Here is a 16660-nt window from a genome sequence, read left to right as displayed (position 1 = left end):
GGGGGTGATTTCTCACTTTCCCTCTCACTCTCTCTCTCTCTGTTTACAGTGAGCACATGCACCCAATGGCAAAAATCTTAAACAAAATAAAGATGGCAACATTTTTTTCTTTAACATCCCTCCTTTTGGAAGGTGGAATCAAATCCTCCTCCCACTGAATCCGGGTCAGCCTTAGTGGTTTACCTACAAGCAGAGAATGTAGGAGTGATGCTCCATGGTCTCTGAGGCCAGATCAGACAAAGCCCCTCAGCCTCCAACTTGCTCCCCAGAAAACACTCTTAGAGCCCCAAGTGGAGCAAGCTTAACTACTGCAAGCCCCCCCATGCTGTGAGAAAACCCAAGCCCATAAGGCAGGCACTTCCATAGACAGTCCCAGCAAAGCCTGGTTTCCAGGTCATCCTGGACCATGACTGAAGAGGTCTCGAGACCATTCTAGCACTCGGGCTTTATCAGCACCCCGGTTACTTGAGTCCTCCTAGCAGAAGTCCCAGATCTCCCAGAAGAGAGATGAGACCAGCAATCCTTTTCTACCCCGAGAGGCTTCTTGACCTGACCCAGAATGTCTATGGGCATAACGAAATGACTGTGGCTTATGTCACTAAATTATGAGGTAGTTGGGCAGCAGTAGCTAACCGGGACGTGTGGTATGCACAGAGGTCAGCCTAGAGGGACACACAGCAGGGTGTACAAACCCCTCGTTCTCCTGCTCTGTTTGTTTTTATTACGGTGTAACAACCTATTGGGGCAAATACTTCCTCAGCAGCAATCTGGAAGAGAGGAGTATTAAAACATCAGGCAGAGATACAATCGGATTATTATCAGGCAATTGCAACATAGAAAAGAGCAGGCACTGATGGAACCTCAAAGCCTATTACTTTACCAGGCAATTGCATCCGAACAAAAGCACCAGTCAGAGAGGCAATCTCAAAGACAAGGGGAATCAATACTGACTCTAAAATACATTGCAGGCCATTTTTAAATAAATATGTAAAGTCTGCTTTAAACTGATTTTAGCTCGCCATGGAGCAAACTGCTGTAACGTTTTTGTTTTGTTGTTGTTGTTTTGTTTTTTTTTCATACAGAGCCTAGAGAAATGAAGAAGGAAGAACCACCCTGGCATCTACACAGCATGGGATGAAGACGTTCTTCCACTCAAACGTCCCATTCCCTGACGCGTGGTCCTTTAAACTCAACAACGTGGATAGCAAAGCTCTACTCCGGGAGAGGAAAACCACCATGTTCCAACTGCAATGGCGACAGAGAGGAAAAGGAAGCCAAGCCATCTTTAATGTAGGTGGCTTCCTATGGGGACCAGCAGGTGGCATGGTGGTTAAGGGCTCTGGACTCCCACATGGCTGACCGTGGTTCAAGTCCCAGACTGGGTGGCTTGCTTTCTCACTTTCCCTCTCTTGCTCTCTCTCTCTGTCCCTCCCTGGTCAAATTAAAAATAAATAAGTAAATAAATAAATAAAATCATTCTGTTTTAAAAATTTGTACAAAGGAAGCAATAAAAAGTGTTAGCTTTCTTTTCGGGTGGTACGTTGGGTGTTGTTGGCTTTCAGGGCAAGCTCTCATATTCATTTATATGCTCTTATCGCAGCCTTAATGACAGCTGTTGCAAAGGGCTATTCTAGGGACCGTGGAGATAAACGACGTGAAGGGCATAGTCCTGTCTGCCAAGGGTTCACACGTGGGAGACACAGGTAGGCCTGGAAGTAACTACTGTACAACTAGAACGTAGTAAGGGCTGAAAGCAAGAACTACTTGCTGAATAGAGACCCACCTCATAAAGCTGGAATTGAATGTACCCTGGACATCCAATAGCACCCCTGATGTTTTAAATCCATGACTATAAATGTGTATGCACACCCCACACACTTCCATATTCATCTTCCACAATAGCAGCCTCCTTAGACGACAGAATCTTCCATGATAAGTTTCTTAAATCCATCAAATCCTTCGGTTGTGTTGTTTTGCTACAAAGCAATGCCCAGGAATATTGGGAGTGGGGCTGGAAGCGCTAGATCCCACACAGCTGACTTGAGTCTCAGTTAGAGGCTTGAAAAACCACTGTAGGCATGTGTGCATGCACGGGAAGGGCAAAGGGAAGAAAAAGGAGTTCTTGTTAACATGGCCACACCCCATTTGGGGTGTCCCCACCTCCTCTTTCTGGAAGATGCATACACCCTCTGGCAATTTTAAAAATGCATATACAGTCATGGAACCAAGAGATATAGTACGGTTACAGCAAGACCTGTTTGACCCCCTAGCTTCCACTCCACCCACCATATTTCTCCACCCCGTTTTATACAGAGTAACAGCCCAAGGGAATTTGGCTTTCGTGCCCAGGCGCCCTGCCTACTTCTTTGATGTCTACTGTTCTTACTTTCATTTTCCTGGTTTTGGAAACCACCAATGTAGTTTTAGTGAAGCTCAAAGCATTACCTTGAAACTTTTGTATTTTGAGATTTATCATGAATTGTGTGTTAAAAAGGTTGAGACCTATGGGCTTAATTATCCTCCTTTTGGCTAGGTAGTAGACTCTTGCAGGCATGAGATCCAAAGTCTACTAGTTCTACAAGGTCTTTTAAATATGTAAGATCTTGGGAGATGGTAAGTGGTATGGTGCTGAACTCCTACACAGCCAACCACAGTTCAAGTCTCAGACCTGGCAGCTTGCTTTCTTACTTTCCACCTCTCTCTCTCTCTTTCTCTCTCTCTCTGGTCAAATTAAAAAAAAATAGATAAAATAAAATAAATTATTATTTTTAAAAATGTTTACGATCTGATGAAAGTTTTTTTTAATTGTATTTATTCATTCATTTATTTTAATTCAACCAGACAGGAACAGAGAAAGAGGGAAAGTGGAAAAGTAACCCACCAGATCCAGGACTCGAAAGATGGTCAGCCACGTGAGTGTCCAATGCCTTAACCACCATGCCACCTGCTGGTCCCAATCTGATGAAAGTATTATTGACCCCAAAAGATTTATTAAAAACCTATAAACATGAAGTGAAAACATGCTTAATACCTCCAATGCCTTATATTATGTTTTATTACCCAGGTGACCGTATCTTAACTCTTCCATAAGTACGTAGAAATTCTGTTTCTTGCAGGCTACGGATACTTTTTGATATGTGCAAAAGGGTGTAGTGGGAGGTCAGGATGTAGTGGGAGCTGTTGTTTGCCTCCCCCACTTCCATTCCACCCCACATGTTTCTCCACCTGTTTTTTTCCTAACGAAGCTCTGCTTTTGTTTAGACACCCAAGCAGCCATATACCTTGGGATCAAATGACCCAAGTCCAGTACTAGACATAAACCTAAACTAATGGTGGTTTCGCTCCACTTCCTAGTAGTTGGTTCAGAAATTGGCATTCAACTCAATTCTAACCAATAGAATATGAAAAGAATTCTACTGGAGAGAGGAGTGTTCTGGAGACAGTTTCTTCTGTCCTAAAAGAGAGACGTTGCCTTGCGTCTCGAGGTTCTGGGGGGGCTGAACACGATCTGGAACTACTTCAAATATGCTGAAGGCTGAGGGGAAAAAAATCTGATGGTGGATGATGGCAGAGTGAAGAGACAGAGAGAAGCAGGGCCCTGAATAACCCGGCTGAACTGTTGAATCGGCCTACCCCAAAGCCCACCCTGCCTCTCAACTTCTGTTGCGCTGAATCCACTTTTCGTCAGTGCATCTTCACAGCTTTAGAGGTCCCCTGCTAGCATCTTCATCAAGATGGCATCCACTTTCTGCTTCTCTGTCATCTCTTCCAGTCACCTTCAGCTCAGATGATGACAAGGACCTCTCCTATCTTATCTATCAGTCACTCAGGACAAAGATCATCCTATCCCCTATTCACAGTACCTATGTGACGGGGAGATAGTTTTCAGTCATTCAAGACCACAGCTAGCTTTGGCCACGTGGCTGGGCCCAGTGGGTCGTGACCCAGTGGAAATAATCTGAGGACCATTGGGAAGTCCTATGGATAAAATATCTCAACTAGATTTCTTCCATCAAGGTCAAATTAGTGTAACACACTAGCCAAGAAACCAGTCGTAGGCCGGCTCCATGGCTTGGTGATTAAGACAGCTGGATCCCACATGGTTGATCTCTTGGTTCAAGACCTGGACCCAGTGGCTTGGGCCCATGTGCTTCCCCAGTGTCCTGATAGGATGGAGAAACAGAAGAGAAGGGATGGGTGTGACCATTCTCCTTGAGACGTGTTTTCTCCTCTTCCTTCCTGTCTCTCTGTCTCTCTGGCAAGTACGTACATCCTCTAACAAAAAAAGAAGAAAGGAAGGAAGGAAGAAAGAAAATGGGGGACCAACAGATGGCATAAGGATTACATTGCTGGACTCCCGTGTAGTCGACCACAGTTCGAGTCCCAGACCTATCAGCTTAAAACTCACACCAGGCGCATGTGCGTGCATGCCCAAAATCCCAACAAAAGACTGGAGGAGAAGGGAATGCAGTATGGCCATCCTCTCTGGGGGATGATTTCTCACTTTCTGTCTCTCTGTCTGTGGCAAGTGCACACGCTCTGTAACAACAACAACAAAAAAAACTCTCTTAAAAAAAAAAGAAAGGAAAAAGGAACTGTTCATAGTTGCTCCAGCCTGAGTAAAGAATTTACGAGCCCACCTAGAACTTTTTAACTGCTAGAGGGCACATGCACTTGTGGTGGGGGGAAGTCCCCACCCAATGGGGCTTAGTCATACCACAATCCTTTCTCCCTGTCTCCATCCTGTCAGGATGTGGGGCATCCACACAGAAGTTCCCAGTGCGTTTTTTTGGGATTTGAACCATGATGAGCCTTGTGGGATCTGGTTGCCTTAAGCACTAGCCTATGGAGCCAGGCCCCACCTGGAATTTCGACTTAGAGAAACATGTGATGATAAATAAGTTCTTACAAGCCACTAAGTTCTTGGTAGTCTGTCACACGACAATAGAAAAGCAAGCTGGGACCAGCAGATGGTATAATGTCGCTTGACTCCCACATAGCTGACCACAGTTGGAATCCCAGACCCGGAGGCTTAAAACTCATGCTGAGCATGGGTTTGTGTGCCCAAAATCCCAAAAGGAGGATGGAGGAGAAGGAATCGTGGCATGGCCATCCCTCTGGGAGGGTGGGGGATTTCTTGCTTTCTCTCTTTCTGTCTCTCCAGTGAGTGCACATGTCCTACAGTAAAAACCTCTTTAATAAAAGAAAGAAACAAACAAACAAACAAACAAAGAAGGAGGGAGGGAGGGAGGGAGGGAGGGAAGGCACAAACCAGTAACATAAGCTAGAGGCTGGCGAGCTACAGCCCACCAGGCTCATCCAGCCCAGGCTTTACTTTTGTTTTCTACAGCCTGCATGCTAAGAATGGTTTTTACACTTCTAAAAGTTTTTAAAAATTAAAAAAAAAAAAAAAAAACATGACAGAGACTGTATGGGTTCACGAAACCCAAAATATTTACTGTCTGGGACTTTTGTGAACCATTTTCTTGGCTGTTGCTCTATACTAGTGACTGTCCCGGTGACGGAGTTTCAGGACACACAGCGCTGGATGTCTTCGGCCCTCCTGGTCCATTACCCGGCTCCTTCCTGACACTGAGAACGGCCCACATGGGCCACAGTGGTGTCTGCTGGCTCCTGCGTGAGTGTGGCTGGGAGGGGCCCCGCCAGGAGACCCAGGCAGGGGAGAGAAGGAGGGTGGGTGTTTATTGACAGTGCCCTCCCTGCCCAAAGCAGGTTGCGTCTCTCAACCCAAGGCCACCAGCCATGTGGAGACTCTGCTGCACACCCATCTCTTCTGGGACCCAGTAACGGTCCCCTCCCCTCTCCTTTTACACCCCGGCTTGTCACAGTCTGACACCTCCTGGGACTTCCCCACATCCTGCCCACACATGTGTAAATGGTCTCTCTGACGAACACCCGCGAATTTTCCATCTTGATCAAGTATGACATCTGCTTTCTGCCAGGACCCTGACTAATACACCCTCAATGAATTATACTGTTTACCTTGAGGTGCGAACAGGACGAGTAACAAGGGCTGGGGACCAGAAAACTGCAACTTGATTTTTCTTTTTTTTTTTAATTTGTCAGCAGGCATGTGTGTTCATCAGAACCAGAAACAGAGAGAGGAGAAAGCACTTCTCCAGGGGGATGGTCACACCACAATCCCTTCTCTCCATTCATCCCTCCTCTCTCGAAAGTGGACACACATACACAAACACGCCCAGAATGTATTTCACAGCTGGGCCTGGGACTCGAACTGCACAGTCAGCTACATGGGATCCAGCTCACATAATCACCAATGGCTGGCTTATATATATATATATATATATATATTCTTTTACTATCTCAAAACTGAAAGAGCTTATCAGCTGCCCTCATGGATTGTTATTTAAGACTGTCAAAAATTATCTACATACATTCAAAACATAGAGCCTGCGTGGTCGGCCCCAGTCTGGCCTGGTTGGAGTGCCTTCTAAATAGTCACGTCTTCATCTCAACTTGCAGCACCGACATCCCCACCGTCCTCTGCTCAACAGTGAACAGCACAAGGCCGCAGCTCCCCCTCCCCGGGGCCTCTGCAGTGAGCTCTCGGTGCTGTTTTGGAAATGAAGTAATAAGCCTTTGGTGCCAGGACTTGTAAAATGTTCCGGCTTTATGGGACAGCATCTCCCACTGCTGTGGGCAAAAGTCCAGTTTAAGCAAAGAATCTGGAAGGACAGCAAAAAGACAGTTTTATAACCGTGACACTGAGGATGGTGGGAAAGAAAACTTAGGTCCGTGGTGAAAAAAAGCTTGTCTTCAGGGTGAGTCACAAAAAATAAGACTACTAGCTTGGAGCTGTCTCACTAGTTATAAACATGGAATTCTTGGATTCATCAGGAACGCTTCATGCGTATTAGAAAACACTTCACCCCAAAAGCCACCCACAAAAGCCTCCAAGATCCCACTACCCAGCACCACGAAATACCCGATCATCACTAGACGGGCCTATTTTACTTTAGATAAGCTGCCTGCCTCATCGGAATTTTGACTTTTAGAGAAGTACCTTGTGTGAGTTATGGTTGCTCGGTGGTTTTACGTCTACTTCATTTCTTACCAGCGATGACAAGATTTTTAATCTTTATACAAGAGAAACGAAGCTCATGCAAGACAACCTGTCAGGAATACTTACGGCCTTGCAGTTAACGCCCTCCTGAGTGTGATTTAATCAGCAAGGTGCTGCTGACAGTGTGTAATAGGACATTGTAAAAGCTACAGGTTAATACCTCCGAGGGCACCAAAGGAGACGCCATAAAGGGGACGGCGGCGAGGTGAAAAATGATGATTATTTAGCATTTATTAATCCTAGGTGGTATGCTACGCTCCAAAGAACACAGCGTAGACAGAAGCAGGCTACCTCGACCCTTCCAGGCTTCCCCCAACAAAAGTGAAAGGGGTTTGGGTAACATGCTCTCTGCATAATAATATGAAGTCGAAAGATCTTGAAGCCGTGGACAAAGTTAGAAAAAGACCAAAATAAAAGCCAGAAGGCTGTTTGATGTTTCTCTCCTTCATCTCCTTCATCCGCAATCTGTGTCCACACACAGCACAACGCTGCGTATCTAGACTGGGGTCAGCACGGCCCCTCCGTGGGCGGGCCACCTGCTTCTGTCAAATTTCTCTGGAACACAGCCACGTTCACTTCTCTACATATTTTCTTTTTTAAAGAAATTATTTAACTTTTTAATTTTTTTAAAAATATTTCTAGAGACAGAGAGAGAGAAAGCAAGCCTCCTGGTCCAGGACTCAAACCACGGTTGGCCATGTGGGAATCCAGTGCCCTTAACCACCATGCTGGCCTTTGTACATATTTTCTATAGCTGCTTTTGCACAACAGCAAGAGTTGAGGACTTGTGACAGAGATCACATGGCCAGCAAAGCCCAAAACACGCATCCTGCGGCCCGTTACAGAAAAGGTTTACTGATCCCTGGTTTGATGCACAGAAAAGATGATCCGGGGTATGAGGGTCTTAACAGAATTACTTGTGAGTGTTTTCACCCCGTGCATTCATTTGAAATCATCCACTTTGGTTTACGCATTCGATAAGCATGTCTAAAAAGCTATTCTTTTGCATCGTACAGGAATGTAGATACTGCAATGAGGGTAACATGACGCAGCTGCAGAGCTAAGGCGCCCTACCCTGACAGAACTATAGGTGATTCGTACAGAGCAGTCTAGTTTCCCCAGGCAGGACCTTTCCCCTTGAAAAAGGCAGAACTCTGGGTAGACATTGAAGGGAAGATTTCACAAGGTATCATTCTCCATAGGATAACGGCCCGTGGTTTAATTTCTAGAACCATTCTAAGTATGATTTGGAACTATTCTGGAGCATTAAGACATCAATTGTTTTTATTTCAAAACCCATGAACACTTGGGGAATACAAAAAAAAAAAAAATGTGTGATCCACTTCCTGATTCTGTGGTTATGGTACATTCGAGCCACAGTCCGCTGTGTGATAAAATCGAATGGCATTCGTTTGTTCAGAGGCCACAGAAGGCTTGCTTGATATGAAAGTAAACATTGTTTGAAAAGTTCTAGCCTGAAGGATTGCTTTTTAAGTGTTCTTTGAAGAACTACTTTTAGCGCTGTGACAAATGTGCACCTTGGAAAACGCCTCTTTTATCTCAATAGGCCAATAATGGCGTTTAAATCTTCCAGATGCAGGGGAAGGAGGGAAGGAGCCATTTTTCCAGTACATAGGTGGTGCTTCAGATGGGCACTGTATTTTGCTCTACAAGAATTTAACTCTGACTTAATCTTCCCTGCTTAATATCCGAAGATTTGTTTTAGGTTTTTGGCAGCTCACGTAAGCTCCCCGTGGCAACCCCATAATAACATGATATAGTTTGAAGAGGAGAGAAAAAAAAAATCAAAATCTTTCAGGACCAATGACTTTATGAAACTATTTTAAAACTCAGACTGAATGCAATTGCTTTTATCTCCTCTCACAAGTATCTCTGTGTTTAACCACAATTTTAAAGGATCCATTCAAATGATTTCTCTCTCTCGCCATCTGTAACTCTTAACAAAAAACCCTCTTTCACAAAGAAAAAAAAAAAAAATGTGTGATCCACTTCCTGATTCTGTGGTTATGGTACATTCGAGCCACAGTCCGCTGTGTGATAAAATCGAATGGCATTCGTTTGTTCAGAGGCCACAGAAGGCTTGCTTGATATGAAAGTAAACATTGTTTGAAAAGTTCTAGCCTGAAGGATTGCTTTTTAAGTGTTCTTTGAAGAACTACTTTTAGCGCTGTGACAAATGTGCACCTTGGAAAACGCCTCTTTTATCTCAATAGGCCAATAATGGCGTTTAAATCTTCCAGATGCAGGGGAAGGAGGGAAGGAGCCATTTTTCCAGTACATAGGTGGTGCTTCAGATGGGCACTGTATTTTGCTCTACAAGAATTTAACTCTGACTTAATCTTCCCTGCTTAATATCCGAAGATTTGTTTTAGGTTTTTGGCAGCTCACGTAAGCTCCCCGTGGCAACCCCATAATAACATGATATAGTTTGAAGAGGAGAGAAAAAAAAAATCAAAATCTTTCAGGACCAATGACTTTATGAAACTATTTTAAAACTCAGACTGAATGCAATTGCTTTTATCTCCTCTCACAAGTATCTCTGTGTTTAACCACAATTTTAAAGGATCCATTCAAATGATTTCTCTCTCTCGCCATCTGTAACTCTTAACAAAAAACCCTCTTTCACAAAGAGCGATGAAGAAGACTCCAGCTGATTCCGAAAACTGATCATGGATCTCCTTAAGCAGAAGCAAAACTAACACTGAATCGAGACATAAAGACTTGAGTTCTAATCCTGGCTTGGCTCACTAACCAGATCCGATAAGTTCACTTTCTCCTCTGGGTTTTATTTTCCTCATCTGTAAAAGCAGGTCATTCCAATCCACCTCTCAGAGGACTTCCAGCCCTAAATACAAGGATGACTAAAGCTTGGCATCTATTGTAGTTCTCAATATAATTACCGCTCACCTTCTTCCAACCTCAGTCCTGTGTGTGACAGAATGGGGAGGGGGATCACAGTAAACCAAGCATGAATTGCATTCTCCCCTGGTAATTTGCCATCAAAATATTGCTAAGATTACCACAGAGAATTCATTTTCTTTGCCACCTTCCCAGCACTTACACAAGATTATAAATCAAGTCTTGGTTTCTCTGATCATAACATTTAAAGGAGTAGCACAGGGCTGGCCCCATCCCCGAGCACCAAGGCTGAGCACAGTGCACTGCGCACCACACGGCCTATGCGCATTCAAACACCAGCCCTGGTGGCTTCGGGACGTACCAGGCATGTGTGCGTGCATCCCCGGAGTCCTGACAGGAAGGGGAAGTGGAGGAAAGGAGACTACGGCAGGACTAAGCCCCACTGGGGTGCTCACCCGCTCGCTTGCTCACTCTCTCTCTCCTGCACATGCACACTCTGGCAATTCATATTTAACGGCGAAAAAAAAAAATAGAAACAGAATAGAGGGGCCAGCAGGTAGCATAGTAGCTAAGCCGCTGGACTCCCACATGGCCAACCATGGCTTAAGCCCAACCTACTGGCTTGAAAAGCATGCCTGGCACGTGCACGTGTGAGCCCAAAATCCTGAGAGGAGAAGGGACTATGGCATAGCCATCCCCCCGGAGGGTGATTTCCCACTTTCCTTCTCTCTAGCTCTCTCTGGTGAGTGCATGCACCCCATGGCAAAAACCTAATAAAAAAATAATAATTTTAAAAATTTAAAAAAAGAAATGAAACGATTTTTTTACAAAATCATTTCAGACTACACAGTCTTTCAGACTTGTAAAAACAGCTTTAATTGCCTAAAGCATGATGCCCAGGCAGCTTTATAACCCATTCTTTTAAAAGGCTGTGGAGTGGGAGCAGCAGATGGCATAATGGTTACATCACTGGACTCCCATGTAGTTGACCATGGTTCAAGTCCTGGACCCGGTGGCTTAAAACACTCACACCAGTTGCGTGTGCGTGCATGCCCAAAATGCCAAGAGGAGAATGGAGGAGAAGGGACTGCGGTGTGGCCATCCCCTGGGGGGTGATTTCTCGCTTTCTGTCTCTCCATTTCTGTCTCTCTGGTTAGCTCATGCACCCTATAGCAAAATCTCTCTCTAAAAAAAAAAAAAACAAGGATGTGGAGTTACTGAAACTCTCAGGTACTGCTGATGGATTTAAAATATGGTCCCATGGGAACCAGCAGTTAGTGTAATGGTTATGTCGCTGGACTCCCACGTAGTCGACCGCGGTTCGAGTCCCAGACCCAGTGGCTTAAAACTCACGCCAGGCGCATGTGTGTGCATGCCCAAGATCCCGAGAGGAGAATGGAGGAGAAGGGATTGCAACGTGGCCATCCCCCCTGGGGGGTGATTTCTTGCTTTCTGTCTCTCTGTCTCTCTCTGTCTGTCTGGCAAGCGCATGTGCCCTATAGCAAAAACCTCTCCAAAAAAAGAAAAAAGAAAAAAAAATATGGTCCCATTTTTTGAAAGCTGTCAGGCAGTGTCTTATCAAGTTAAATGTCCATCCTACGAGTCAGACAGAACAGGGTTACTAGAATCAAGTGTCACACAAACACAAGAGGAAAGGGACGTAGGAGTGGGCAGCCAACCCTGCAAATAAGTGTCATCACAACAGGGATTAACTGTTAATAAAATAAGTGTTTAAAAAGGTTTTGCAAAGTATCCCAAGGATTCTGAAACTGTCTTATAAGGAATGTTACATATCAAATGACAGTATCATGACTCATATATTAAGATGGCACCAAAAAGAATATAGGAAGCAATCTTTTAGACCAGGAAGAATTTAGAGTAGGAGAAAACAGACTGATAAACTCAGTGTTTTAAATGACCACGCTGGGGAACCCAGTGAAGAGAAAAATATAAAACATGCAGTGTTTTCTGCGATCAGGAAAGACTAGCCAAGCAAGAAGAAAATAATTAAGGAGACCTCTCTTTTCTCTTCTATGATGAAAGGCCCTCTAGGGGGGCAGGGTCCCAGGGAGGAGCTTATGGTGGAAGAAGTAATTAAAAGCAACAAAGCGCAAACTGCATGCTGGTTATTTTCTACTTTTTTTTTTTTTTTTTTTTACTTTACCTTAGAGCAATAAAAGAAACAAAGCAAACAGTAGTATATCTAAGCACGGTAATTCCCTACTTTTCAGTCATCTTATACAAAATAATAAACCCAGGGAGGGACAAGTTTCAGTGAGAATGAGAAGATGTCGCACAATTTCTCAGACCCACCAACAAGATGCTGTGAAAAGCTCAGACACTTCAAATTCAAGGTGAATTTTTATGTAAAATCAACTCCCAACCCTTCATCCAGGGTACAAAGCCCTGCACTGGGGGCCAGCAGGTGGCCTGGTGGTTTGGGGCACTGGATCTTCCCACATGGTTCACCGCGGTTCAAGTCCTAGACCTGCTGGCTTGTTTTCTCTCTGTCTCTCTGTCTCTCTCTTTCATTCTAGTCAAATGAAAATAAATAATTAAATAAAGTTAAATAAAATAATTATTTTAAAAATAATTATTTGTTTTATGTATTCATTCATTGATTTTCATTTGACTGGAGAGGGACAGAATGAGAGAGAGAAAAAGAAGGAAAGTGAGAAAGCAAGCCACCAGGTCTGGGACTCAAACCGTGGTTGGTCATGTGGGAGTCCAGTGCCCTTAACCACCATGCCACCCGCTGGTCCCTAAAACAAATATTTCTTTAAAAAAAAAAAAAAAAAGTGCGTGACCCGGCTTGTGTCCCCTTCTCTGCCTCATCCTTACCCCTCTCAGCACGCTCACCACATCAGCTTATTGGAGAACTCCCTCCATGTGGCCTAGCCTCCAGGTGGTTGCACCAGCCCTGCCTTCCGCCTGCAGCCCCCACTTCCTGTCCCAGCAGGCTACGTGTGCCTTTCCACGCTCAGCCTGAAGGCCATCTCCCTGGAGTGGCCCCTCCGAGCTCTCAATCTGAAGAAGCCCGTTCTCTGTGAGAAGTGTGTTGATTTCACGTTTGTTCGTGCACGGGCTTCTTTCCTTCATCAGCTGGAATGCGAGCTCCATAAAAGCTAGTGACTTGTTCATTTTGTACCTGACACTTGGAAGAAAATTATTCTGATGCTTGTTGAAATGGTAAGGAAGGGACCATCGGATGGCATAATGGTTATGTTGCTGGACTCCCAGGTAGTTGACCACAGTTCGAGTCCTCGACCCGGCAGCTTAAACTCACGCTGGGCGCCTGTGCGTGTGTCACCAAAATCCCAAGAGGAGAATGGAGGAAACGGGACTGTAGTGTGGCCATGCCTCCTGGGGAATGATTTCTTCCATTATGTCTGAACTATTGCCATAGAGGAGAGGACTGGACCCAACTTCCCGCACAACAAGCACAAGTGGGGGTTGATGAACAAGGGCAGAGTGAAGGGCCCGTGGACAGGAAATCGATAAGAAGAGACTTCCACGGCAGGGGATTCTTGCTCAACTGACCTAACAGGGTCCTCGTGGAAGGCAGGACAGGGTGACTGGGTATCAGGGGATAAGAGATGACTTACAGGACCCTAGGTTAACGTTCCCTCCATTTTTTAAAAATTATTTTTTCAGTTTTTGTGACAAGGTGTCTGTGCTTGCCAGAGAGAGAGATAAAGAGAGAGAGGAAAATGAGAAATCCCTCTCCCCCCAGGACTGATGGCCATGCCAAAACTCCTCCTCTTCCATTCTTCTTTCTGGGTTTTGGGCATGCACACACACACACGCCCAGCATGCTTTTCAAGCTGCTAGATCCAGGACTTGAAGCGCATAGTCAGCCACATGGAATCCAGCTGCCTTAACCTCTGTGCCACCTGCTGGCCCTCCCCCAGACATGCCTAGAACGCTCACTGAAATGTGCTGGTTACTCTTCCAGACCTGGACAGACAACCCCAAAGGAAACATCTCTGCCCTCCAGGTCAGCGTCTGCTAAGTTCACTGTCGCTGTCACTGACTACCGAGTGACAGATACACGGTGGATGGGGTATGCAGAAAAGAGGCAGGGAGCTGAGCTGGGTCAGCGGCAGAAAAGTCGCCCTGGGTGTATAGGAGGTGGGCGAAAGGAATTCGCAGGAGAAAGTCGTCGTGAGGGTGTCCCGAACCTAGTGCCCTGTGACACACACCCTGCCCCTCTGCCGCACGACTGCTGTCCCAGAAGACGTGTGGTGTGAGTCAGCCTCCTGTGAAAGCCAGCTGAGGAGCCAGGCTGAGCCAGAGGTCTGCATGGCCTCAGACTCACCCAGCTAGACAAAGGGACAGCTGCCCATCCGGGTTACAGTCATGAGGTAGAAATCATCAGTAAGAAAAATAGTTAGTCCGCTGTGCTGACGTGGAGGGGAAATTGGCATAGGTGCCCACGAGGGTATCTGCACACCTGAGGGAGTCAGAGGTGAGCAAGAAGAGGCGCCCCCCGCCATCACATGGTTGTCACCTTGGCAGCTCGAGGTAAGAGGCCAGTCACAGAGGAGGGGCTGAGGGTGGAGTCCCTCACTGCTGATGCGTCCCTCCGGGCACCTACCCGGTAATATCTGTCTTCTTAGCGCGATGGAGGGTTAACTGTAAAACCGAAAATAACGTTTGATCATATCTGTCGTTTTTAGTTTTAACATACCCAGTAACTGTGTTCATTATGTTGTTTCACCATAAAAAGAGAAGAAAGGGGGGACCAGCAGGTGGCGTAATGGCTACGTTGCTGGACTTCCACATAGTTAACTGCAGTTCAAGTCCCAGACCCGGAGACTTAAAACTCATGCCAGGCACGTGTGTGGCATCCCAAGATCCCGAGAAGAGGGACCAGCAGTTGGCATAATGGCCATGTCTCTGGACTCCCATGTAGTTAACTGTGGTTCAAGTCCCGGACCCGGTGGCTTAAACTCATGCCAGGCGCATGTGCATGCGTGCCCAAGATCCCGAGAGGAGAATGGAGAAGGGATTGCGGCATGGCCATCCCCCCTGGGAGGGGGTGATTTCTTGCTTTCTGTCTCTCTGTCTGTCTCTTTGGCAAGCACATGTACCCTAGAACAAAAGAAAAAGGAGAGAGAGAGAGAAGAAAAGGAAATCGTTCCAAGCTTTTGAACTTCCTCTCAGGAGTATGATAACCCACATCTACCCAAACAGGAAGAGCAGAAAGCTTGACAAAGACTAGACCAACGCAGGAGGTGATTCATGGCGGCCATGATTTCCAACACGTTTATTTAAAAATTGCGCTAATTGGAGCTTCGCTCTCTCCGTGTGGAAGCAACTAGTAAGAAGTGGATGACAGCAGTCAGACCCCCACCAGGAAATTACAGATGTGATAGCTACCGCTGGCTGCGTGGAACACTTCTCAATCTAAATGGAATCTTTATTTAGAAATCAATTTACGTGGGGAGAGTCTTTGCCCAAGGGTATTGGTTTGTTATTTTATGAATGTTTCAAGCCATCATTTTTTTTTGTTAGGGTTATCAATGTCCCTGACTAAATAAAATATGAGGATAGACTTGTATAATAAATGTCTCTGGCATTATCTCTTTCTTCGCCCATCAAAATGTACAGGCTATATCTAAAAGCCATTATTTAACCATCGAATTTCTCCCTCGATCAAATAAAATTGCCTCTCCATAACCTGTTTCCCCCTGTACCCTCAGAGAACTAAAACAGCGAGACTTCAATTTACCCCAGAGAATGTAAGGTCAATTTGACCCACTTCCAAATAAGATATAGACGACCCAGATTTATTTAACTTCTACCACACATAGGAAAATATCATACATGGTTTGGTTTAAAGAAAAGGATAGCGCCAAAACCCTAGTTCGGTGGTTAAGGGAGCCAGATCCTACATGGTCTCCCATGGTTCAAATCCTGGCCCCGCAGCTTGGAAAACACAATGGGCACATGGGAGGGGAAAGGGAGGGAAAGGGACTGCCATATGGTCATGCCCCACTGAGAGGTGTGCTCGCTTTCACTCTCTCTGGCAAGTGCACATGCCCTCTGGCAATAAAAACAAAAAATAGAGAGAAATAAAAATAATAGATAGGAGCCAGCAGGTGGCATGGCGGTTGAGGCATTGGACGTCCACATGGCTAACTATGGTTCAAGTCCCAGACCTGGCAATTCACTTTCTCACTTTTTCTCTCTCTCAGGTCAAATTTTAAAAATAATAATAAATAAAATTGAATAAAATAATTTTTTGGAGAGGTTTTTGCTATAGGGCGCATGTGCTCACCAGACAGACAGAGAGAGAGAGACAGAGAGACAGAAAGCGAAAAGTCACCCCCCAGGGGGGATGGCCATGCCGCAATCCCTTCTCCTCCATTCTCCTCTCGGGATCTTGGGCACGCACGCACACGTGCCTGGCATGAGTTTTAAGCCACCGGGTCTGGGACTCGAACTGCGGTCGACTACGTGGGAGTCCAGCGACATAGCCATTACACTAACTGCTGGTCCCAATAAAATAATTCTTTTTAAAAATAAATAAAGTTTCTCTAAAATTCTAAAGTTTTAGCCATTGTTCCTTTTTCAACTGTATTCCCATACTCTGAAAAAAATCATCATTAGTGTTATTATCTTTCAGGCAGAATCAGCTCTAGACAGAGGCTGGAGGGAAAGCGCCGCTTC

The 16660-nt window shown here is 45.4% G+C and overlaps 1 long non-coding RNA gene across 1 annotated transcript; it reads left to right on the top strand.

Annotated features, from left to right (window-relative positions):
- Positions 1-1096: 1096 nt before the first annotated feature.
- Positions 1097-2877, top strand: LOC102500328 (uncharacterized). The gene is made up of 3 exons (XR_337654.2): positions 1097-1290; positions 1601-1703; positions 2842-2877. It is a non-coding gene; the product is annotated as an uncharacterized LOC102500328 (long non-coding RNA).
- The last annotated feature ends 13783 nt before the right edge of the window (positions 2878-16660 follow it).

This window comes from Tupaia chinensis, unplaced genomic scaffold (assembly GCF_000334495.1).
Source record: "Tupaia chinensis unplaced genomic scaffold, TupChi_1.0 Scaffold148626_1, whole genome shotgun sequence".
NCBI lineage: Eukaryota > Metazoa > Chordata > Mammalia > Scandentia > Tupaiidae > Tupaia > Tupaia belangeri.
This window is presented reverse-complemented; position numbering and strand designations above follow the sequence as displayed.